This window comes from Erinaceus europaeus, chromosome 7 (assembly GCF_950295315.1).
Source record: "Erinaceus europaeus chromosome 7, mEriEur2.1, whole genome shotgun sequence".
NCBI lineage: Eukaryota > Metazoa > Chordata > Mammalia > Eulipotyphla > Erinaceidae > Erinaceus > Erinaceus europaeus.
In genome coordinates this window covers 79578028-79603392 of record NC_080168.1, presented here as the reverse complement: position 1 = coordinate 79603392, position 25365 = coordinate 79578028, and positions in this window count along the sequence as shown.

Genomic DNA, 25365 nt, shown 5'->3' with positions numbered 1-25365 from the left:
GGTAGGTTGATCTATATTCCTAGCCTGTCTCTCTCTTTCCCCAGTGTGGCAAGGGTCTGGGGAGGCAGGACTCTGGGACACATTGGTGGGGTTGTCTGCCCAGGGAATTCAGGTTGGCATCATGGTAGCATCTGGAACCTGGTGGACAGCACTGCAGGTTAGGATCTGGTATGTGCTATGTCCTTTCTGTAGCCCATTCCAGCTTATATGTGATCTGTGGCTTTCCTCCTTGGTTCTGCTTTGACTCCTCTTGTATGCTTCTTCAACCACTGACCTGGAAAGCCTGCCCTCACTCTATGTTCCCAGCACTTAAGCAGCTTCTTTGCACAGAGCAAGTCAGGAGATGTCATGCTACTATCTTGGCTCTGTGCCACCACCACCTCCCCCCAACATAACTTTTTTATCTGGCCATCTTTTGATGGGTATTTAGGCTGCTTCCACTCTTTGGTTATTATGAATAATGCAGCTATGGAGGTAGGCTTACATATGTCTTGTCTAATTAGTGTTTGCATGCCTTTGGATAAATACCTTAGAGTGGTTTATGATGCACCCATAAACCATGATTATGATGCATCCATAAACCATGCACTCATGGTTTATGATGGCTCCTCCACTATGGTTTAGGCAATATATATATATTTGCCTCCAGGGTTATTGCTGAAGCTCATGGAGGCTATTTTTTTCCCTTTTGTTGCCCTTGTTGTTTAACATTATTGTGGTTATAATTATTGTTGTTGTTATTGATGTCATTATTGAATAGGACAGAGAGAAATGGAGAGAGGAGGGGAAGACAGAGAGGAGGAGAGAAAGACACCTGCAGGCGTGTTTCACTGCTTCTAAAGCAAACCCCCTGCAGAAGGGGAGCTGGGGCTCAACCTGGGATCCTTACACTGGTCCTTGTTCTTTGTGCCATGTGCGCTTAACCGGCTGTGCTACAGCCTGACCCCCCTAGGCACTGTATTTTATAGCACTGTCCTCTATACCTGAAATTCTCCAACCCCTGGCAGATGGAAAAACTTAGCTTCTCTTTAGCTCGAAGAGAAAGTTTCTTTCAGCGCAAGCTGCTGTTTTCCTAATATGTGATCCACAATTAAAGAGCTTATTCATTTGGGGGGTGGGAAGGCAGTAGCACAGCAGGTTAAGCACACAAGGCACAAAGCGCAACGACCAGCGTAATGATCCCATTTCAAGCCATTGACTCCCTACCTGCAGGGTGTTGCTTCACAAGTCGTGAAGCAGGTGTCTGTCTTTCTCTCCCCCTCTCTGTTTTCCCTCCTCTCTCGATTTCTTTCTGTCCTATCCAACAACAACATCAATGGCAACAGTAACAACAAAAAGGGCAACAAAATGGGAAAAAATGGCCTCCAGGAGCAGTGGATTCATAGTGCAGGCATTGAGACCCAGCAATAACCCTGGAGGAAAAAAAAAAGCTTACTCATTTGTATTTATTTATTTATTTATTTATTTACTGCTACCAGGGTTATCACTAGGACATGATACATACTGCACTGCACCACTGATTCCCAGTGGATAGTTCTCCCCCTTTTTAAAGGAGTGAAAGACAGAAAGTGAGTATAAGAGAGAGAGGGAGAGAGGGAAAGACATAGACAAAGAAAGACATCTGAAGCACTGCACTACTGTGAGTGACTCTTCCAACTCAGGTCCTCATGGATGGTAACGTACACTCTATCAAGTGCACTACCTCCCTGTCCCTTACTCATTTGAAATGTCTTGGTTTCTCTTACATCCAGACTCTTAAGATCCTCTGTAACAACTCCCACTGTTTTGATGGCAACTTGAGCAGTTTCTGTTCCAAGAGACTTTAGAATCCACACCTTATGCAAGAGACTGGCATACTTTAATGATGATTCTTTAGTCACTATCAGGCCTCCTCATCAGCTGGGGCCCTAGTTGGGGAGTCCTGAGATTCCCAAACAGATATGATGGACCGAGACCTCAAATAAATCCCTCTCTCCAATGTTACTGGACATCTTGATCAGGAACAACACAACAGGCCCCTTTGTGGGTCCCCATAGGACCTTGCCCTCAATGTGGATCAACAACAGTAGAGAATGTTCCATCCTTCAAAGGGAAGCTGAACAACATACTCTATGCTACACCTGAGGAAGATGGGTTCTGAAATTGGGGCAGCTTGGAATGTTCCTACTCATGACCACAGAATGTGAGCTCAGATCTACAGAGATGCAGAGGTCACAGAGGCTCCTAAGCTGAATATGGGCCCCAGATCAGATCAAATCAATGGGGCTGACAGTCAACAATAATTATAAATCTTTTCCATGTTTGAGAGCTACTCTCCTTCCTGATCCAGCTTTCTGGTCCTTTCTCCATCATAACAGCATCTCCCCAGACAATAACTTGGATCCACCTGCATATCAGATGTCAGGCTCAGGGGAAAAAAAAGCAGCAAACTAGTATAGTCATGGTCCCTTTGGAATACAACTAAAATAGGCCACTGGCTATCTACAAAACAGAGATCCCCAACTCTTCATCTGCATTATTCCAGCCTTTAGATTCATGAGTAGTCAACAATTTGTTTGGCTTTATATGTTAACTCTTTTTTCAGCCACCAGGTTTCAGATGCTACCATGATGCCAACCGGACTTCTCTGGACCCCACCAGTGTGTCCTGGAGCTGCGCTTCCCCAGAGCCGTGCCCCACTGGGGAAAGAGAGAGACAGGCTGAGAGTATTGATCAACCTGTCAATGCCCATGTTCAGCGGGGAAGCAATTATAGAAGCCAGACCTTCCACCTTCTGCACCCCATAATGACCCTGGGTCCATACTCCAAGAGGGGTAAAGAATAGAAAAGCTATTGGGGAGGGGATGGGATATGGAGTTCTGGTGGTGGGAATTGTGTGGAGTTGTACCCCTCTCATCATATGTTTTTGTCAGTGCTTCCTTTTTTTAAAAAAAATTTCTTTATTGGGGAATTAATGTTTTACAATTGACAGTAAATACAATAATTTCTACTTGCATAAAATTTTCCAGTTTTCCATATAATAATACAACCCCCAGTAGGTCCTCTATCATGCTTTTTGGACCTGTATTCTTCCCCTGCCTACCCCCCGTCCACCCCAGAGTCTTTTAATTTGGTGCAATATGCCAATTTCAGTTCAGGTTCTATTTGTGTTTTTTATTCTGATCTTGTTTTTCAACTTCTGCCTGAGAGTGAGATCATCTCATATTCATCCTTCTGTTTCTGACTTATTTAACGTAACATGAATTTTTCAAGGTATATCCAAGATGGGCTGAAAACAGTGAAGTCACCATTTTTTTATAGCTGAGTAGTATTCCATTGTGTATATATACCACAACTTGCTCAGCCACTCATCTGTTGTTGGACATCTGGGTTACTTTCAGGTTTTGGCTATTACAAATTGTGCTGCTAAGAACATATGCATACACAGATCTTTTTGGATGGGTGTGTTGGGTTCCTTAGGATATATCCCCAGGAGAGGAAATGCAGGATCGTAAGGTAGGTCCATTTCTAGCCTTCTGAGAGTTCTCCAGACTGTTCTCCACAGAGGTTGGATCAATTGACATTCCCACCAGCAGTGTAGGAGGATTCCTTTGACCCCACAACCTTTCCAGCATTTGTTGCTGCTACCTTTTCTGATGTATGACTTTCTCACAGGAGTGAAGCGGTATCTCATTGTTGTCTTTATTTGCATTTCTCTGACAATCAAAGACTTGGAGCATTTTTCATGTGTTTTTCAGCCTTTTGGATCTCTTCTGTGGTGAATATTCTGTCCATGTCTTCTCCCCATTTTTGGATGGGTTTTTTTCTTTTCTTGTGGTTGAGTTTGGCAAGCTCTTTATATATTTTGGTTATTAGCCTCTTGTCTGAAGTATGGCATGTAAAGATCTCCTCCCATTCTGTGAGAGGTCTCTCAGTTTGGGTAGTGTTTCTTTTGCTGTGAAGAAGCTTTTTAATTTGATGTAATCCCGTAGGTTTTTGCTTGCCTTAGTCTTCTTTGTAATATGATTTGTTTCATTGAAGATGTCTTTAAAATTTATGTGAAAAAGAGTTCTGCCAATATTTTCCTCTAAGTATTTGATAGTTTCTGGTATAACATCCAAGTCCTTGATCCACTTGGACTTTACTTTTTTTGTATTTGGTGAAATATATTGGTTCAGTTTCATTCTTCTGCATCTTTCAACTCATTTTTACAACACCATTTGTTGAAGAGACTCACCTTTCCCCATTTAATAGTCTGGGCACCTTTGTCAAAGATTAGATGTCCATAGGTGTGGGGGCTTACTTCTGGGCTCTCCATTCTTTTCCACTGGTCAGTGTGTCTATTCATGTTCCAGTACCAAGCAGTTTTGATGACAATGGCCCTATCATACAATCTGAGATCCGGGGTTGTGAGCCTCCAGTTCTGTTCTTTATGGTCAAGATTGTTTTAGCAATTCTAGGTCTTTTCTGGTTCCAGATAAATATTTGTAGCATTTGTTCTATTCTCCTGAAAATGTGGTTGGGATCTTGATGGGGATAACATTAAATTTGTATATGGCTCTGGTTAGTATATTCATTTTGATGATAATTCTTCCAACCCACAAACATGGAATATCTTTCCACTTCTTTATGTCTTTTTCAATTTCTTTGAGTAGTGACTCATAATTTTCAGTATACAAATCTTTCACTACTTTGGTTAGGTTTACTCCTAGATATTTTATTGTTTTAGTTGCTATAGTAAAAGGAATTGATTTCTGGATTTCAGCTTCCTCTAACTTAGTTTTTGCATAGAGGAATGCCACTGACTTTTGAATGTTAATTTTGTAGCCTGACACCTTACTGTATTGCCTGATGATTTCCAAAACCTTCTTACTGGATCCCTTAGGTTTTTCTATGTATACTATCATGTCATCTGCAAATAGAGAGAGTTTGACTTCTTCTCTTCCAATCTGTATGCCTTTAATTCCTTGGTCCTGCCTGATTGCTATGACAAGAACTTCCAACACTATGTTGAATAGTAATGGTGATAGTGGGCAGCCCTGTCTAGTACCTGATCTGAGGGGAAATGCTTCCAGTTTTTCACCATTGAGTATGATCTTGGCTGTAGGTTTGCTATATATAGACTCCACTATCTTGAGGTATTTTCCATCTATTCCCATTTTTTAAAATTTATTTAAGAAAGGAGACATTAACAAAACCGTTGGATAAGAGGGGTATAGCTCCACACAATTCACACAACCTGATCTCCATATCCCATCCCCTGCCCTGATAACTTTCCCATTCTCTATCCCTGAGAGTATGGACCCAGGGTCATTGTGGGTTGCAGAAGGTGGAAGGTCTGGCTTCTGTAATTGCTTCCCTGCTGAACATGGGCATTGACTAGTTGATCCATATTCCCAGCCTGCCTCTCTCTTTCCCTAGTAGGGTGGGTCTCTGGGGAAGCAGAGCTCTAGGACACATTGGTGGGGTCGTCTGTCCAGGGAAGTCTGGTCGGCATCATGTTGGCATCTGGAACCTGGTGGCTGAAAAGAGAGTTAATATACAAAGCCAAAAAAAATTGTTGAACAGTCATGGACCTAAGGCTGGAATAGTGCAGTTGAAGTGCTGGGGGGTTACTCCCTGTAGACTCTTGTGTACTTCTGCTTTCAGGTATATATTTTTCCCTGGTTTATGGACATGTGTGAACATATGCTCTATCTCAGGGGACCTGGTATATATCTAGGTTTGGGGACTTTATTGGGGAGTGGACCACCTGGAATGGAATTAGAGAATACTATGAAAGGAAAGGTCTCACCCGAGTGATGAAGCTGAAGGGTTGTCATTCCGGAAACACCTGAAGTCTTTGGACACAGTTTGAAGTGAAGCATGTTGGGGTGGCACTCGTTGCATTGATTAGGTTGCCATCTGCAGATGCAATATTATTTAATTTGAATTGATAGAAGCATGCAGGAAAGTGGGCCCCACCCTGAAGTTCCAGGACTGGGGGAAATGTAGGCTCTATAGTGGAAATGTGAGGTTCCTGCTGTTTTAAGGACCAAGAAGACAATACTTAGTTGTTGTTATCATCACATTATTTGGTAATTGGGTTAACTTTGAAAAGTCCCTTTGTTAGGGTTTGCTGTATAATACCCAGCATCTTGTATATAGCTGTGCTACCAGTTGCTTCTGTTTTATCTGGTCTAGGCTTTTGAGAGAGTCCACATATCAAAGACTCAGCCTATGTATTAAAAAGACTCAGCAATATTCCCATTCCAGGCATGTAAGAGGCACATGATATATATATATATATATATATATATATATATATATATATACATATATATATATTTTTTTTTTTTTTTGCTGTCCTTCAGTTGAATAGCAAGTTATTTTAACTCAGTAGGGATCAAAAGAAATGTGTTGACTTTTCACTAGAGCGTCTAACCATTGGTGTGTGATACTTTAGCTCTGCCTTTTTCTTGCAATCACAATTCCTGAAACTTCACAGCAAAATAATGAAATCTCTTGATGAAATGAATACATGGGGAGAAAATTATCTGCCAGTTCATAGAGAGCATATAGTATGAGGGAAACGATAAACATTGGTAGTTCTTTTTTTTTCAGAGTTTCTTTTTTTTTAATTTTATTTATTTATTCCCTTTTGTTGCCCTTGTTGTTTTATTGTTGTAGTTATTATTGATGTTGTTGTTGTTGGATAGGACAGAGAGAAATGGAGAGAGGAGGGGAAGACAGAGAGGGGGAGAGAAAGACAGACACCTGCAGACCTGCTTCACCGCCTGTGAAGGGACCTGCCTGCAGGTGGGGAGCCGGGGGTTCGAACCGGAATCCTGACGCCGGTCCTTAAGCTTAGCGCCACCTGCGCCTAACCCGCTGCGCTACAGCCCGACTCCCAACATTGGTAGTTCTAAGTCTCTGAACTTCTGGCATTGTTAGTGCAGCATAACCTAACCTGTTCTAACTATGAGCTTCCTCTTCACAAATATATAAAAACTATCTGTGAACACATCTGGTCTGCTTCTTTTTTTTAAATTTAATTTTGTGCACATCTGGTATTGTGGCACTCATATGTATGATAAAATTACCATTTTAGCAATTTTAAATGCACAAATATCTGGCATTAAGTATATTCACAATGTTGTGCAAACATCACCATTATCCATTTTCAGAACTCAGCTCCCAATAAGAAAATAAGCATCCATTCAATAATAACTCCCATCCTTTGCTCTATCATCACTAGTAACCACTATTCTACCTTTTCTTTTCTTTTCTTTTCTTTTCTTTTCTTTTCTTTTCTTACCAGAGCTTATGGCATTGTGGGGGATTGAACCTGGGACTTGAGAGCCTCAGGCATGAAAGTCTCTTTGCATAACCATTATGCTATACCCCACCCACTAGTCTACCTTTTTATCTTTATGAATATACCTACTTTAAATACTTCATTCTAAATGAATAATAAAAACTTTATTCTCTTGTATCTGACTTACTGCACTTAACATTGTGTCTTTAAGGTTTAATTATATTGCAGCATATTGAGTTTTCCTTCCTTTTTAACAATAAACAATATTCTCTCTGTGTTGAAGGGTCATATTCCTGAATGATGTTTTTTAATAGCCAGCCACATATATGGTGATAGTTCTAATAGATTATACCATTTAGCCAAGCCAAATGATGGATGTTTCATTTGATTTTGGCTTGCATTTTCCAAATGTTTAGTGATGTCATGTCACCTTTTTATGTTTATTTTGACCATTTACTGTCTTTGGAGAAATATCTAAGTCATCTGATAATTTTGAATTGAGTTATTTATTTATTTACTTATTTATTTTTACCAGATCTAAGCTCCAATTTATAATGGTGCTGAGGATTGAACCTGGGACCTTTGGTGCCTCAGGCACAAAAGACTTTTTGCATGACCATTATCTCCATAGCCCTTTTTATTACTTTTTAATATAATAGGTATTGCTAAGTAATTTCTCTGGATAATAGGATTCACTGATAAGAACAATCCCCTTTAAAAAATGAGTGCTTGGAAGCAATCTAGCTGTCCAATAACAGATGAGTGCTAAGAAAGTGTGGTATATATACAGAGTGGAATACTACTCAGCTATTGGGAATGATGATGTCACTTTCTTCACTTTGTCTTGAATGAAGCTTGAAGGAATCATGTTAAGTCAGATAAGCCAGAAAGAGAAGGATGAATATGGGATACTCTCACTCATAGACAGAAGTTGAGAAATATGAACAGGAAGGGGAAATACAATATAGAATTTGGACTGGTTGTGGTGCATTGCACCAAAGCAAAGGACTCTGGTTGGGGAGGACTCTTTGAAGTCCTGGTGCTTGATGGTAGAGGAGGACCTAGGCTGGGCATGAAAGTGTTCTGTAGAAAATTGAGAAATTTTACACATGTACCAACAGCTGTATATACTTTAAACCACTGGTCCCCTAATAATTTTTTTAAATGAGAAATTTGTATAAGAAGTGACTGTGTCAGGATTGAAACTTAAGTGATTATAACTGCAGAGTCTAAGCTTAGTCTGTATACCAAAGAGAAACAAGTTATATACTTGGAAACAGAGAGCTGATTAACTAGGCTGGCAGTAGATATAGATCAGGTAAATGCTATAGTTTTGAAATATCTGTGTGTACTTGGATGCCAGACTGCGGATTTTAGACTTTATTCTGAGGAGTGTGGGGAGCTCAGATGACAAAAATCAATGTGGAACTGTGAGGACTGGATAGAATGAGAGGAGGCAAAGCAGAGAGAGCACTTGGCAGGCTGTTGTAGTAATCCAGCACAATGAAAAGATTTGAACTAGGATGCTATAAACTTTAAAGTGTATAATAAAAATCATGAATGTATTTTCTCAGCAATAACTTCTCAAGGTATTTTTAGGTTGAATTTAGAGAGAAATGCAGGGAGCTCTCTTTGTTTCTGTGTTCTAAGATGGATTTTTTTTTTTTTAATCAACCATGATGACTACTAGGACAAATGCCATAATAAAAAAGGAGATGTGAGACATCACTCCCTGAAGCTATTTGCCTGTAGTGGTTATAATGGTTATGTGCCTTTCTTTTTTTAATATGATGCTAAGAATTGAGCCCAGGGCCTCACTTTTTCATGTGTACTACCACTGAATAACTTCCATAAAAGGGGAGAGAAGAAAAGGAGAGGGAGAGAGAGAGGGAGAGGGGGAGGGAAAAGGGGAGGGAAGGGGAGGGGGAGGGAGATATATTTCAAAGCATTGCACTTCCATTCCATCATCTGTGGAGTTTCACTTGTATTTGTTGCCTTCTCATGTGGTACTGGGGGCTAAACTCAGAGCCTCAAGCATGCAAGATACGTACTTTGCTGTGGAGCCACTTCCTCCAACCTGCTTCACCCTGGGTCATACTTGTGCCTTTCTGACAACTTGCTAGAACTATCTTAATAGGCACAGAGGACAAGAAATTTAGCTTGTTTTCCCACCTACTAATAAAGTATACTCTTACTTCATTGGACTGTCATTGTAATAATCTTACTCGGTTTGCCAAATAAACTAAACGTCTTTATACAATAAGCGGCCAATGGGTGCTTAGGCTGCTTCCACTCTGGCTATTGTGAATAATGCCACATGAACATAGGAGTGCATATGTTCCTTCAAATTAGTGTTTACATGCTACTTGTAGGCCATTATCTAAATATATTCTTTTCTTTCTTTGTAGTGTCTAGACATTCTGAATCTGCTATTCCTTCTCTCAGACTGAATTTTTCATTCTTTTAATTTCAGATACATTGAGAGTGGAATAGAGAGAGTAAAAGAGAGAGATACCAGAGCGCAGCTCTCCATCATCTGTGGAGGTCTCTTGATGCCATCCATGTGTGGTGTGTGGTGGCCTCCAACTTTAGGTCCTGAGTCCAGTAAGGTGAGTGCTCTACTCAGTAGAGCTAATTCACAGCCCCCAGTTTCTAAGTTTCTACAAACCTTTGTTCCCACCTATAAAAATGAGAAATTTCTATCTCTCTCTTTTTGCTTTTAGAGTTATTGAAGGAGCTCAGTGCCAGCACTATGAATCCACCATTCCTGGTGGCCATTTCTTTCTTTCTCTATTTCTTCCTCTTTCTTCCTCCCTCCTTCCCTCCCTTCTTCCCTCCCTTCCTTTCTTCATTCCTTTCTTTTTTTTATTTTTATTAGTGATTGAATATTTATTTACAAAATTACTTGTCAACAGGGGTCTAATTCCACACTGTTCCTGCCACCAGAGTTCTGAACCCCAATTCCCTCCATTGCAAACCACCACAGTTCTCCTAAGGTTGCAGATATAGGTTAACTATTATCTCTACAACTCTCTGTCTATATTTGTACACAATTGCCCCATATTTCTTCCAGGTCCAATCCTCTCTTCTCTCCCATGCATAACTTGTTAATACATCCAAATATTTCTTTCCTTTTTGTCCTCTCTCTCTGGGTGCTGATGGAGCTGGAGTTCAAAGTCCTCTTATTTTCTTCCTCCTATCACTTCTTCCCCACTGGGAGTATGAATCAAAGTTGTCTTTGGAGTGCAGAAGGTAGGAGTTATGGCTTCTGTAATTGCTTCTCCACTGTATCTGGACAATGGCAGGTTGATCCATAGCCCCAGCTTATTTCTATCTTTAACTAGTGGAATAAGGCTCTGGAGAGGTAAGGTTCCAGGACACATTGGTGAGGTCGTCTGTCTAGAGAATTCAGAATGGAATTATGGTAGCACCTCAAGTTGGTATCTGGAAAGTGACAGTACATAAAGTGAGACAAAATGGTTAATGAACAGGAACCAAAAAGTAGGAACATAGCAGATGAGATTAGGGATCATAGGGTAGAAGAAAGCAAGGAAATCCATTTTAGGCATGTTTCTTTTATTTTTTTATTTAAGAAAGGATTAATGAACAAAAACATAAGGTAGGAGGGGTACAACTCCACAGAATTCCCACCACCCAATCTCCATAACTCACCCCCTCCCATGATAGCTTTCCCATTCTCTAGCCCTCTGGGAGCATGGACCCAGGGTCATTGAGGGTTGCAGAAGGTAGAAGGTCTGGCTTCTGTAATTGCTTCCCTGCTGAACATGGGCGTTGACTGGTCGGTCCATACTCCCAGTCTGCCTCTCTCTTTCCCTAGTAAGGTGTGTCTCTGGGGAAGCTGAGCTCCAGGACACATTGGTGGGGTCTTCAATCCAGGGAAGCCTGGCCAGGATCCTGGTGGCATCCGGAACCTGGTGATTGAAAAGAGAGTTAACATACGAAGCCAAACAATTTGTTGAGCAATCATGGATCCCAAGCTTGGAATAGTGGAGAGGAAGTGTTAGGGAGGTACTCACTGCAAACTCTAGTGTACTTCTGCTTTCAGGTATATATTTTGCAGTAGTTTATAGATACGTGTGAACATAAGCTCTCTCTCTCACAGAAACTGGTGTATATCTAGGTTATGGGACTTTGTTAGAAAGTGAACTACCTGAGATGAAATTAGAGTGTACTATAAAAGGAAAGGTCTCACCCGAGTAATGAAGCTGAAGGGTTGTCATTCCACACGTGAAGTCTCTGGACATAGTCTGAGGTGAAGCATGTTGAGGTGGCAATTGTTGCGTTGGTTAGGTTGTGATCGGCGGATGCAATATTATTTGGTTTGGATTGGGAGAGGCATATGGGAAAGTGGGTCCTATCCAAGGGTTCCAGGACTGGGGGAAGTAGGGGCTCTATAGTGGAGATGTGAGGTTCCTGCTGTCTTAGGGTTCAAAAAGACAATGGGTAGTTAATGTTATCATCACATTATTTGGTAATTGGGTTAACTTTGAAAAGTCCTTTTGTTATGGTTTGCTGTACAGTATCCAGTATCTTGTATATAGCTGTGCTATTGGATGCTTCTAATCTACTTGGTCTAGGCTTTTGAGAGAGTCCGCATATCAAATACACAGCCTATATATTAAAAAGATTCAGTTTGTGTTTTGAGAAACTTTGAGACATACAACTGATTTTCCCCCTCTCATATTAATTAACTACTGATTTATATGTCTACATTTTGCTAGGAGTGTACATAAACACCATTCCCACCACCAAAAGACTGTGACCCATCCCTCCCACCCATTCCCACCACCCACAGGCCCAGGAAGCTGCATGTCTACCCCTCACCACTGGGTTTTTACTTTGGTGCCCTACTTACAATTTGATTAGGTCCTGCTTTTAGTTTCCCTTTCAGATCTTCTTAGCTTCTGTTGATGAGTGGGATCATCCCATACTCATCTTTATCTTTCTGACTTAGTTCACTTAACATAATTCGTTCTAGCTCTGTCCAAGATGGGTCAGAGAAGGTGGGTTCATTGTTCTTGATAGCTGCATAGTATTCCATTGTGTATATATACCACAGCTTTCTCAGCCACTCATCTGTTGTTGGGCACCTGGGTTGCTTCCAGGTTTTAGCTATTATGAATTGTGCTGCTATGAACATAGGAGTACACACCTCTTTTTGGCTGGGTGTTATGGAGTCCTTGGGGTATAACCCCAGGAGAGGAATTACTGCATCATATGGAAGGTTCATGTCTAGCCTTGTGAGAGTTTTCCAGACTGCTCTCCACAGAGGCTGTACCAATTTACATTCCCACCAGCAATGTAAAAGGGTTCCTCTGTCCCCACATCCTCTCCAGCATTTGTTGCTGCTGTCCTTTTTGATGTATGTTTAGGCATGTTTCTTAGGGCACACGACAATGGTAGTTTTTGCTTGAGTTTGATAGCTAGCATGAAATTGGATAAAAAACATTGCCTGGGCGGTGGGTGGTGGTGCAGCGGGTTAATCACACATGGCATGGAAGTGCATGGATTGGCTTAAGGATCTTGGTTTTGAGCTCTTGGCTCCCCGCCTGGAGGGGGGTCACTTCAAAAGTGGTGAAGCAGGTCTGCTAGTGTTCATCGTTCTCTCCCCCTCTCTGTCTTCTCCTTTCTCGATTTCTCTCTGTCCTATCCAACAGCAATAACAACAGTAATACTAACAACAACAATAATAACAACAATAGCAACAATAAAACCACAAGGGCAACAAATGGGAATAAATAGCCTCCAGGAGCAGTGGATTCATAGTGCAGGCGCCAAGCCCCAGTGATAACCCTAGAGGCAAACAAACAAAAAAAACACTGTCTGAGAAAATGGTGTCAGAATAAAGGGCTAGGAAGTGGGATTAGGGCAGAGAGTAGCTCCCATTCTTGACAAAATTCTGTGGGTATAATTAACTATCTCCATCCACTTGATCCAGGACATACATACATACATACATACATACATACATACATACATACATATATATATATATATATATATATATATATATATATATGGCAGCAGAGCCTGTGTAACTTTAAGTTCCTATTGGTCTGAACTCGCAGCTTATGGTCACATGAATAGTGCAGGCTGAACGCATTTCAGTACCAATTTTCTTCGAGTGGCAGGGTAGGATACCTCAGCCTCCCTTTAGAGACTAGGGAAGTCCATGCCATAGCTGTTCTATGGTGAGGGCAAGGTCCTGGGAATGCCCACAATAGGGCTTGTGATGACATTCTATAGAAGTGACTAGTGGTGGTTCATCATATTTGTATGGGAATCTAAGAATTCCCTGACTAGGGCCCCAGATGAGGTTGTATGATATTGACTATAAGGGCCATTATTAAATGATCCAGTCTCTTGCTCTTATTCAACTTTTGTTGTCCTCTCTTTGTCTTATTACCTTAGACTCTCTCCTAGTTGTTTAAGCATTTAGTGTTATTTGTTCAGCCCAGTCAGAATTAGTTGTCTAGACTCTGTCTTCTTTGGGCCTTTCTGTTAGATTGATAAGCTAATTTGGTCTAAGTCTAATCAATTAGATAATTTATAATGTGAGATATGAGGGGCAAACTAAAATTGGCATTACAGCCAGTTTGGCAATGGCATCTGAGGTTAAAGAGAAAATAACTGGGTTGAAAAAAATGTTGTACTGGGATTGGGTATTTCTTTTCACCTATACACAATCCCCGTTCACTTTTAGTGAAAGTTTTAACAATTAGCCCCCAACTTTGTGTGAGGTTTTGCTGGGCCCCCATTGCCTGCAGATGTCAAATAATTAGACTTCAAACCTCTCTTGTTTCCTCTTTTTTTTTTTTTTTTTTTGCCTCCAGGGTTATCACTGGGGCTCAGCGTGCCTGTACTACAAATCTGCTGCTCCTGCCATTAAAATTTTTTTTTTGATAGGACAGAGAGAAATTGAGAGAGGAGGGGGAGATAGAGAGGAATCAAGAAAGAGAGACACCTGTAGACCTGCTTCACCCTTTGTGAAGTGACCTCCCAGCAGGTGAGGATCCAGGGCTTGAACTGGGATCCTTGTGCAGGTCCTTGTGCTTTGTACTGTGTGCGCTTAACCTGGTGTGCCACTGCCTGCTAAGGAATTATTTAATTAACATTTGATAGAGACAAAGAGAATTTGAGAGGGGAAGAGGAAATGGAGAGGATGAGAGAAAGAGGCACCTGCAGACCTGCTTCACCATTTATGAAGCTTCTCCACATGGGTGAGGACTGGGGTTTTATCATGGGTTTGTCCGTGAGTATGGTAACACATCAGCTTTACCACCTGGTCTTTAAAGTGAGGATTTTTAGTCACTACTTTATTGAGATACTGGCCTAACATAAGGGGGAATTGACTTAACCCTTCTATCCATTTAGGGTTATTTTTGGTGTATGGTGTTCAATGGTGGTCTACTTGCATTTTTCTTGTGGGCTTCCATTTGGTAGTATTTAAAAGACTGGGCAGGTGGTAGCAAATTCCTTTAGTTTCTCTGGGTTTGTTCCCAAGTCTTTGTTCGTATACAGTTCCTCTCTGAGCTGTAGGGAGAAGGCATAGGGGTGACAGTAACAGCTGAATTAGATGCTTGTCTAAAACCATGCATGACAGCCTGATCACTATCTTAGATGCCTGCCATCCTGCTAGTAAGAACTCACAATAGACTAACTCTTTTTGCCTTTCTTATTGTCACTTACAAAGTGAGCGCATGTGATATACAAGAGAGTTTTCATTTTGAGACAGAATTTCTACCATAGGAGAGTCAAGAACCCAAGGGATGTATCTAAATCAACCTTGCATGTTTTCTGAGACAGGATTGTTAATCAGACAGCCTGCCAAGGAGGATGCTGTTTATTGAAGCCCAGGGAGTTAAACCCAGGCACAGAGAGATCAGGAAGTCTAACCTGGTGGGGGGTGGGATGGGACACAGTCTTTTGGTGGTGGGAATGGTGTTTATGTACATTTCTATTAATTTGTAGTCATATAAATCACTATTGAATTAATATGAGAGGGGAAAATTGATTGAATGTCTCAAAAATTTTAAAGCACAGACTTAGTCTTTTAAATATAAAGGCTGAGTCTTTGAAAGCTTAGACCAGTTCGTATTTTAAAAAAAGAAGACATGGAAGGAAAGCACAGTTGGTAAATTTTGTTGTATGGATGCTTAAAATGGATTGAGTTTTTTTTGGAAAACTTATCTGCAAAGTTCAGTTCTGTGCAGCACTTTACTTCTGGATGATATCAGACAAGTAAGACAATTGATTTCAGGAAAATTGTTTGGTTCACAGCCTTTCTTGGTCATGCTTATTTCTATTCTAGGTAGAAAGAGACAAAGATTTAAAAATGAGAGAACCTGCATGGGAGATGTGGCTGAGTCTTCTGCTTTGCTGGCCGACAGCCAGGGCCTTCCTGTTTGTTCTTCATGATGGCTCTGCCAAACCCATCATCTCAGAAAATACCAGATGCCTTCCAGGTCTCCCCTGAATATAGGGGTGAGTGTGTGACTGGGTATGGCTAATGAGATGCCAAGGAAAGTCAACTGGGAAGACTACTGGAAAAATCTTTCATTTAGAGAAAGGAAAAGAACAAAACAACAGAGAGGTCACAGAAATTCTTTCTCTGCCCTTGTCTCCCCAGCCGTTGCCTTTGCACTGGGCTGTGCTAAGTCCACTGCAGTCCTTCAGTTGTCACTAAGGGACATCACACAGGCATCAAGAATGGCAAGGGAGGAGGTGAAAACAATTCTGAGATCTTGATGACACATTGTGCCCTGGAGCCACAATGATACTCTCTTTATTAAAAATCATTATTATGCAAGGAATTTAAAACTTCTACAAGGTTTTATAGATATTCTAATAACTGTATATATAAAGTTCCAAAGTGAGGGGAGTGGGGACTTCTTTTAAAAGTTTGTGTATTGGATTTGTCCTTTGATAAATAATAGTTGACAGTGTGGTTGTTGACACACTGATACAGTTTTTCATCTCCCTGTGAAAGTACTCTGCAAACATTCTCACCCACAACTTTGGTCCTTTTACATCATCATGCAATAGGGCTCCAAGATTCTCTTCACTCCTTCCCCATCCTCCTCCTGAGTCTTTTGTTTTGATGTACTAGACCACACCTAGTACAAATTTTACTTTAAATAAGTTAAACATAAGTTTTAAAAAATATATTTATTTTATTTTAATGAAGAGGGAGGGAGAGAGAGAGATACAAGTTTATGGTGGAGCTGGAGATTGGACCTGAGATCTCAGAGTCTCAGGCATGGAAGTCTTTTGCATAACCATTATGCTGTCTCACCAGATCCTAAAATTTGTTTAAATTTATTTTTTATTTGGTAGGTTAGAGATAAATTGAGAGGGAATAGGTAGAAAGAGAGGGAGAGAGGAGAGGTACCTGCAGCATTTCTTCAGAGTTAATGAATATTTCCCTATGCAGATGGGGACTGGGGGCTTGAATATGTATGTGTGCTCTATGAGGTGTACCACCACCTATCCTTGGTACATATCTTTTTTGAAAGCAAAGAAAGAAATGGTGGATCCAAGTTATTGTCTGGGGAGATGATGTCATGACTGGAAAAAGGAGCTGAAAGCTGGATCAGGGAAGAAAGTAGCTCCCCAATATGGGGAAGGTGTATAGATATTTTTGACTATAAACCCCACCCCATCGATTTGATCTGATCTGGGGCCCATATTCAGTATAGGAGTCTATGTGACCTCTTATCCTATGGTTTTCTCAATATTTCCTTTTTGTAAATAAAATAAAAAAGAAATGGTGCATTAAGTTGCAGAGAAAATTACATAGACAGTTTGATAGAGGAAGTTATTAATGAGGTCATGGCTGAATTTAAATTTCTAGTCAGTTTGACTGATGTTTACTATCTCATGTTCACCAGCTGAGCCATTAACGTTTTCAGCAACAACAACAAAACTACAGCAATGATGATAGTTACATGTTACTATGTTACTGGGTTCTCAGTGGTGTGCTAGATACTTTTCTAAGACCTTTAAGCATATTAGCTTAGTAATTCTGCCTACAACCTTATCAGCTCTCCAAGTTGATCTCTTAGCTTGTGGCTATACCCTTGTGTTATAACTCCCCATAATGTACCAGGGTTGGTTTGTGTAGCCAAGTGCAATGGCTGAAGGAATGATATGTCACTGTAGAGATCAGAAACTTTCCAAGGAACTCACTTTGCCTCATGTTATTTTTCTAGACGTGGATTGTTTTATCTTGGGGGGCTTTTCATTATGGATGGATTGATAACACGGTCATTGCCACCTCAGGGAGAGTAAGCTCCCCTGCTCACAGTGATAGACAGAATCACATTTCTGTATCAGGGACATTGTGCATACAGATCCCTCAGATGGCTCAGGGTCACTATTATAAATCAGAGACTTCAAGGACTAGTTCAGATCTAAAGCTCAAGTGCAATAGATCTTTCTCTCTCCAATATGTGGTGCTTGTCAAGGATTTGGACTTGTGGAGGGACAAAGAGAATTTGTTCAATGTGGAGGTTACATTTTTGGAAGGGATTTATTTTAAGTTTGTTTCTGCTCCAAGCAGTGGGTTAACTTTTGAGTTCACTATATTTCAAATTTGTATAATTACTTCTTCCTCATAGTGGCCTCTAGATATGTTAGAATGAAAGCTCTTGGCAGGTTGTGAGGTCCTGGAGGAGATGTCAGGCATTTAGAAAAATCATAAAGTATTCATCCCTGTTTCAGTGCATAGGGAAGTTCTTGTTTACCAAACAGAAGTATAACACTAAATGAAAATTCTCTTTGTAATAATAAAAATTGTTGTAGATTGACTTACAAAGGCTACCTACCTCTAAGGCTTTGTACTTTTACCAGAACACACCATTATCCACTAAGTTTTATTGGCATAGGGGCTAGACAGTGGTACACACATTAATTATATGCAAAAGGATCCAGGTTCAAGCCCCCAGTCTCCACCTGTGGGGGGAGGGAGCTTCACGAGCAGTGAATCAGTGCTGTCAGTGTCTCTCTTTCTCTTACTCTATCTCATCCGTTTCAAGTTCTCTCTGTATCAAAAAGAAGAAAAAAAAAAGAAAATGAAAAATATGGTCGTTGGGAGTGGTGGCTTCATCATGTAGGCACCAAGCCTCAGCAATAACTCTGAAAAGAAAAAAAAGTTTTACTGTCAGAGCTAACAGCATAGGCTTAAATCTGGATACATACTATTATTTTCAACTCAAGCTGGTAGTATTTTATTGAAGTACTAGATAACATGTCAAATATCTATCTGGCTCTTGGTAGAACCTCTTATATGAAATTGTTGACCAGTTTACTTATAAGTAAGGCTTTTCTTTCTGATGGATTGTCTGGTTGATAGAAAGACACAAGGACAATGAGATGCTACCTTTAAACCGGATTGCTGACAACGCCGAAGGCACTAAACATAATTCATTGGTAGATTGTCTTGACTTCAACCTGCATGTGGACACCTGTATGTCTCCATCTTGAATGAAGACTGGAAATCAGACAGAGGCCTTCCAGCTTTGGTTTCCTCAGGTCTCAGTGAGGATCTGAATTTCAAGGTTTATCTTTTTTCAGATCAGGCAATATCTGCCCACCCCCCCTTTAAAGCCTGAGGATTTTTTTTTTTTTTACCATTGCCCATGAGCCAGTTCAGTGTGACTTGGAGGAAGCAACATAGTGCAGAAACTAATGTGGGCTTAGCACCTGCCTGGCTGGGATTTATCTGTGCTCTATGATGTCCTTTCATAAAATCCTCTCATGTTCTGATTCTAGACCTTATTTAAGTAAGAGTAAAGCAACATTTAAAATGATTTAGAGGGGGCTGGGTGGTGGTACCCTTGTTTAGGCACATATAGTACCGTGCTCATGGGCCTAGGTTTGAGCCCCTGCTCCTTACCTGTGTGTGTGTGGGGGGGGGGGGGGCAGTGGCACTTCACAAGTGGTGAAAAAGATCTGCAGATGTTTTTTTTTTCTCCCTCTCCTTTTAATTTTTATTTGTGATTTAATATTGACTTGCAGAATTATATGATAATAGTGGTGTAATTCCACACTGTTAACACCACTAGAGTTCTGTGTCCCCATTCCCTCTACTAGTAACTGCAGTCATTCTCCCAAAGTCACAGATATGGGTTGAATTTATATCTATTACTGTCATCTCTCTCTATTTTTTTTACAGATCCCTTTTCTTTTTAAAAATTTTATTATATTTATTGATTAGATAGAGACAGCCAGAAATTGAGAGGGTAGGGGGAAGCAGAGAGGGTGAGAGACAGAGAGACACCTGCAGCTCTGCTTCACCACTTGTGAAGCTTTCCCTCGTGAAGATGGGGACCTGGGGCTCAAGCCTGGGTCCTTGCACATTGTAACATGTGCACTCAACCAGATGTGGCACCACCCAGCCCCTCTATATTTTTTGGTCCATTTTTCCTATGGTTGTGCCTTTACTTCCTTTCCTCTTAAAATTATTTTATTATGTTGATTTAAAATTATTATTATTATTTGGGTGTGCTATTGCCTGACTCTCTGCATTCTTTTTTGGTTCCAGGGTTATTGATGGGGCTTAGTGCTGGCATTACAAATCCACTGCTCCTGATGGCCATTTTGTTTTTCCATTTTATTGTACAGGACCAAGAGAAATTGAGAGGAGAGCAGGAGATAGCGAGGGAGAAAGAAAGATGGTTGCAGACATGTTTTGCCCCTTGTGAAGTGTCCCCCCTGCAGGTGGGGAGCTGGGGGTTCGAATCCAGATCCTTGCCTGGGTCTTCGTGTTTTGTACTACGTGCACTTAAATGGGTGCACCAACTCCTGGCTCTGACCCTCTGCATTCTACTAAGATGCTGGTGATTTGTGTGCATGCAAATGTTTGAAATGTTCTGCCTTAAGGAACTGTCATAACCTTTTGTACAGAGAAAATAGAGAAAAATGTGACTTAGATGTCACTTTAGCTGGTGCACTCAAGCTAGGCTGTTGGTCTCTAAAGCTATGACAGTCTATTTTCCACCTGAGTTTCAGCCTAAGTGCCTGTCTCTTGGGAATAATGCTGCCTCAGGGTTTTTTTGTCATTGCATAAAATTTGAGATAATGATGCAAAGCAGCAATCTCAACAGCTTGCCACAGATAAAGTACAGCCTGGCTTATTTCCTATAAACGGCTTTCATATCTACTTGGCAGTATTTTTTACTTTCCCACCATAATGCCTGTAAAGGTTTTAGCCAGGACTCAACAAATAGTGGTTATATTTGTGTGTATATTGCTAAAAGTTTCTTGATAAAGACTAGCTTCTGAGTAGGCATTTTTTTCCACTTAAATTCCTACTCAAAGTGTGATTTCTAATTCATTCAAATGACAAACATTATGCACACATGTACATATACACATATACATACCACCACCACCTCCCCATTATTATAGTAAGAAACTTTACAGTGAGATAAGGAGGAAATATTTTTTCTATCCAGAAGCCTCAGAAGGATCAAGCCAGGGGGCTGGGCGCTAGCGCACTGGGTTAAACGCATGTGGCATGAAGCACAAGGACCAGTGTAAGGATCCCGGTTCAAACCCCTTCACAAGTGGTGAAGCAGGTCTGCAGGTGTCTTATCTTTCTCTTCCCCTCTCAGTCTTCGCCTCCTCTTTCAATCTCTCTCTGCTCTCTCCAACAACAACAACAGCAACAACAATAAAATAGAAAAAAATTGCCTCCAGGAGCAGTGGATTAGATTCATAGTGCAGGCACCGAGCCCCAGTGATAACCCTGGAGGCAAAAAAGAAAGAAAGAAAAAAAAAAGGAGCAAGCTAATGTCAGTCTTTGTATTTTCTACCTGTTTGTGCTCAGGATTTCAACAGCATTTCAGCTTAAGTGATTGAGTGCTGAGTGCCATTTACTCATTTGGAGGCAAAATATAGTTCTGAAACATGTAACACACACACACACACACACACACACACACACTTTCCTTTATGTTTCCCTATGTCACATCATCCTTTTTTCTTTCTCACCACTGAGGACATTCTGGGTCTCTCTGGGGTAGTCCATGCTAGAAGGGCTCACTTGTATCTTGTATGTTGTGTTTGGGGATCTGGCTCTTCAGAACCTCACTAGTATCACAGATGTAGGTCGTATCAACATTTCCTTCATAAAGTATACTGGAGTAAACATATGTGAAATTTATTAAAAATAAATTATTGGAAGAGAGAAAAAGCAGGGAACACAGAGCAGGATGGCGATGGTGGACACAGCTGGGATTTTCACATGTGGTGATAGGACTGTAAGCAGATGCCCAGAGGGAGTAGGGAGGGCTGGGGGGGGGGGGAGTGAACCCTTGATACATAAGACTGTTTCTGTGTTAAGACCTAGAGCTTCATAAAGCATTGTACTTATGAGTTAGTGAGACTTGTAATGTGAGTAAGGAAGGGAAGTGGACATCTAGGCTTCTTCATGTGCATAACAAAATGCCAAATTTTTCAAATTTGATTGAAGCCCAACCTTTAGAATAGAGGATGAGTGTCTTTAAATTCTAAAGACAGATGAAAGACTCACCCAAACCAGACTTAGTAAGACATGAAAAATATGACCCCACAAATATTAATCCCTTTACACCCATCATTTACTTAACAAATATTGTAAGAGTTTTATTGGAAGCAGTCCATTCAAATGAAGACTTCTTTGGATTTTTTTCAAGAGTGTTTCTTCCAAAGTAAGTATGAACCCCTGGGAGGGCCACAACGGAGATTGGTATTGCTTATGGAGGCAGGGGCTTGCCTCTTAGTCGAGGTAGGGTCCTGCTAGTGATGTTAACCATTGAGATGGGGCACTGGAAAGAGGTCCCGGGAAATCTCAAGTGTCCCAGGGAATGAACATAGGGACTGACACTTGTGTCTGCCTGGAGGACTCTGCAGATAGAAGGCTATCTGGAGAAGTCCTCAGTAGCTCAGAAGGAGAGAGGACTCCATCAGAAGGAGAGAGGAAGCCAGTCTGATGTGCTCTATCCCCATGGGCTGGGCCAATGCAGTAAAAGATAACTGAGACCCAGACAGACCAGGGACTTAACCAGAGAACCAGTGCCTGTGTCAGTATTGAATTAAGTGTGCAGAGTTTAACACAGCTGAGGGGAGTTCTGAAGGATGGACAATTCTATTATCTGAGAGCTTGAGGTCCAGCTAGAGTGAGTACAGGAGGAAGCTTTATAGTCTGAGTCTGTTATCCTCTTGAGAGAGGGGGATGATGGTGGTGAAAGGAAGCACTGTGTCAATAAAGCAATAACAACAGATTTTAAAATTAGATGTGATATTGATGTTTTCATCTGAATTTATTGAATTTATTGGATTTTTTATTTTTTTTAAAGATCACTCTTTTTAAATTTATTTTCCCTTTTGCCTTTTAAAAAATTGTTGTTGTAGCTATTATTGCTGTTGTTGATGTTGTCATTGTTAGACAGGACAGAGAGAAATGGAAAGAGGATAGGAAGAGGGAGAGAGACAGAGAGATACCTGCAGACTTGATTCACCACCTGTGAAGCGACTCCCCTGCAGGTGGGGAGCCAGGGCTCGAACTAGGATCCTTATGCCAGTCCTTGCACTTTGCGCCATGTGTGCTTAACCTACTGCACTACTGCCTGACCCCCTGGACTTTTTTTTTTATGTGAGAGTCTTAATGAAAAGTGGTGGGAGCCTAATGAAGGCAGTGGGAACTGCTGAGATGTTCAGGTGCAGGGCAGGGAGTTTTGATGTGATCTGGGGTCCATATTCAGCTTAGGAGCCTATGTGACCTCTGCATCCCTGTAGATCTGAGTGCTCACATTCTGTGGTCATGAGTAGGAACATTCCAAGCTGCCCCAATATTGACCCATCTCCCTCAGGTGTAGCATAGAGTATGTTGTTTATCCTCTCTTTGGAGGATGGAATATTCTCTACCATTGTTGATCCAGCTTGAGGGTAAGGTCCTATGGGGACCCACAAAGGGATCTATTTGTTTGTTCCTGATAGAAATGACTGATAACAATGGATAGAGGGATTTATTCGAGGTCTATGCCCATCATGTTTGTTTGGGAATCTTAGGACTCTCCAACTAGGGCCCCATCTGATGGGGTGGCTTGATAGTGACTAAAGAGTCATCATAAGTATGCCAGTCTTTTGCCCTCATTCATCTTTTGCAGTCCTTGCTTTGATAAAGATAGCTTGGGAGTGAGTGAGGGAAGTATAATAGGAAATAGGTGAGGAGGGTATCTAAGTCTAAGTAGACTCTGCCATTATGAACTTCATACTGACTCACTGTAGACTATTGTGTACTTTTGCTTTCAGGTATATATTTTGCCCTAATTTATGGATACATGTGAACATATGCCCTATCTCATGGGACCTGATCTATATCAAGGTTTTGGGACTTTGTTAGGAAGTGAAACACCTGAAATGGAATTAGAGAATCCTATGAAAGGAAAGGTCTCACTGGAGTAATGAGGTTGAAGGGTTTACATTCCATGCCTGACATCTCTGGACACAGTCTGAAGTGAAGCATGCAGAGGTAGCGTTGATTAGGTTGGGATCAGCAGATGCACTATCATTTGGTGTGAATTGAGAGAAGCATGTAGGAAAGTGAGCCCCACTCTAGAGGTTCCAGGGCTGGGGGAAATACAGGTTCTATAGAGGAAGTGGGAGGCTTCTGCTGCCTTAGGGTTTAAGAAGGCAATAGATACTTAATGCTATAATCAAATTATTTGGCAATTGGGTTAACTTTGAAAAATCCCTTTGTTAGAATTTGCTGTATCACCATAATATGTCCTTTGACATTATTTGTATATAGCTGTGCCACCAGTTGCTTCTATTGGTTTTTAATTGTTGTTGTAGTTATTGTTGTTATGTCGTTGTTGTTAGATAGGACAGAGAGAAATGGAGAGAGGAGGGGAAGATAGAGAGGGGGAGAGAAAGATAGATACCTGCAGACCTGCTTCACCACCTGTGAAGCGACTCCCCTGCAGATGGGGAGCCAGGGGCTTGAACTGGGATCCTTAAGCTGGTCCTTGCACTTTGCACCACATGCAATTAACCCACTGTGCTACCACCCGACTCCAAATATATTTCTTTATTACTGGGAGACAGATAATATATTTATTTATTACTGAATAAAGACAGAGAGAAATTGAGAGGGGGAGAGAAAGGGGGAGAGACAGACAGAGAGACACCTGTAGCCCTGCTTCACCACTCGTGATGCTTTCACTCTGCAGGTGGGGACCAGAGACTTGAACCCAAGCCCTTGCATACTACAATATGAGAGCTTAAACAGGACTGCCACCACCTGGCCCCCACCATAACTTCTTTAACCTTATTCATTTGTTTCTGGGCATGTGGTTTTTTCCCCCCAAATGTTGGCTATTACATATAGTACTGCCACAAATATAGGTGCACATAGATATTTTTGAATAAGAGTTTTTGCATTCTTTGGATAGATGCCTAGAAGAGGAATGTGATAAGTTGATATTCAGTATTTATTTTTAAAATTTTCTTCACAACCAACTTTTTTGACTCCATACTTTCATTTTTATATTTTATTTATTTAAATTTTTATTAATGGTTGCATATAGATTTATAAATTTATAAGATAACAGGGGTATAATTCTGCAATGTTCCTACCACCAGAGTTATGTGTCCCAATTTCCTCCATTGGAAACTGCAGTAGTTCTTCCAAGGTTACAGATATGGGTTGACTATTATTTCTGTAACTATATTTGCATGTATTTGCTCATTTTTTTCTATGGTCCTGCCTTCTCCTCTCTTCTTTTTTCCTCTTTCCTTTTTAATCTTTTTTTTTTTTTTAATTGCCATCAGGTTTATCGTTAGGGCTTGGTGTCAGCACTAGAAATCCACCTCTTCTGGTGGCCATTTTTTCCTTTTTTTTTCTTTTTTCTTTTTTCTAATTTATACTAGATGGGACAGAGAGAAATTGAGGAGGATGGGGAGACAGAAGGAGAGAAAGGGGCCGGGTTGTGGCGCATCTGGTTAAGCGCTGTCATTACAGTGCGCAAGGCCCTGGTCCCCACCTGCAGGGGGAAAGCTTCATGAGTGGTAAAGCAGGGCTG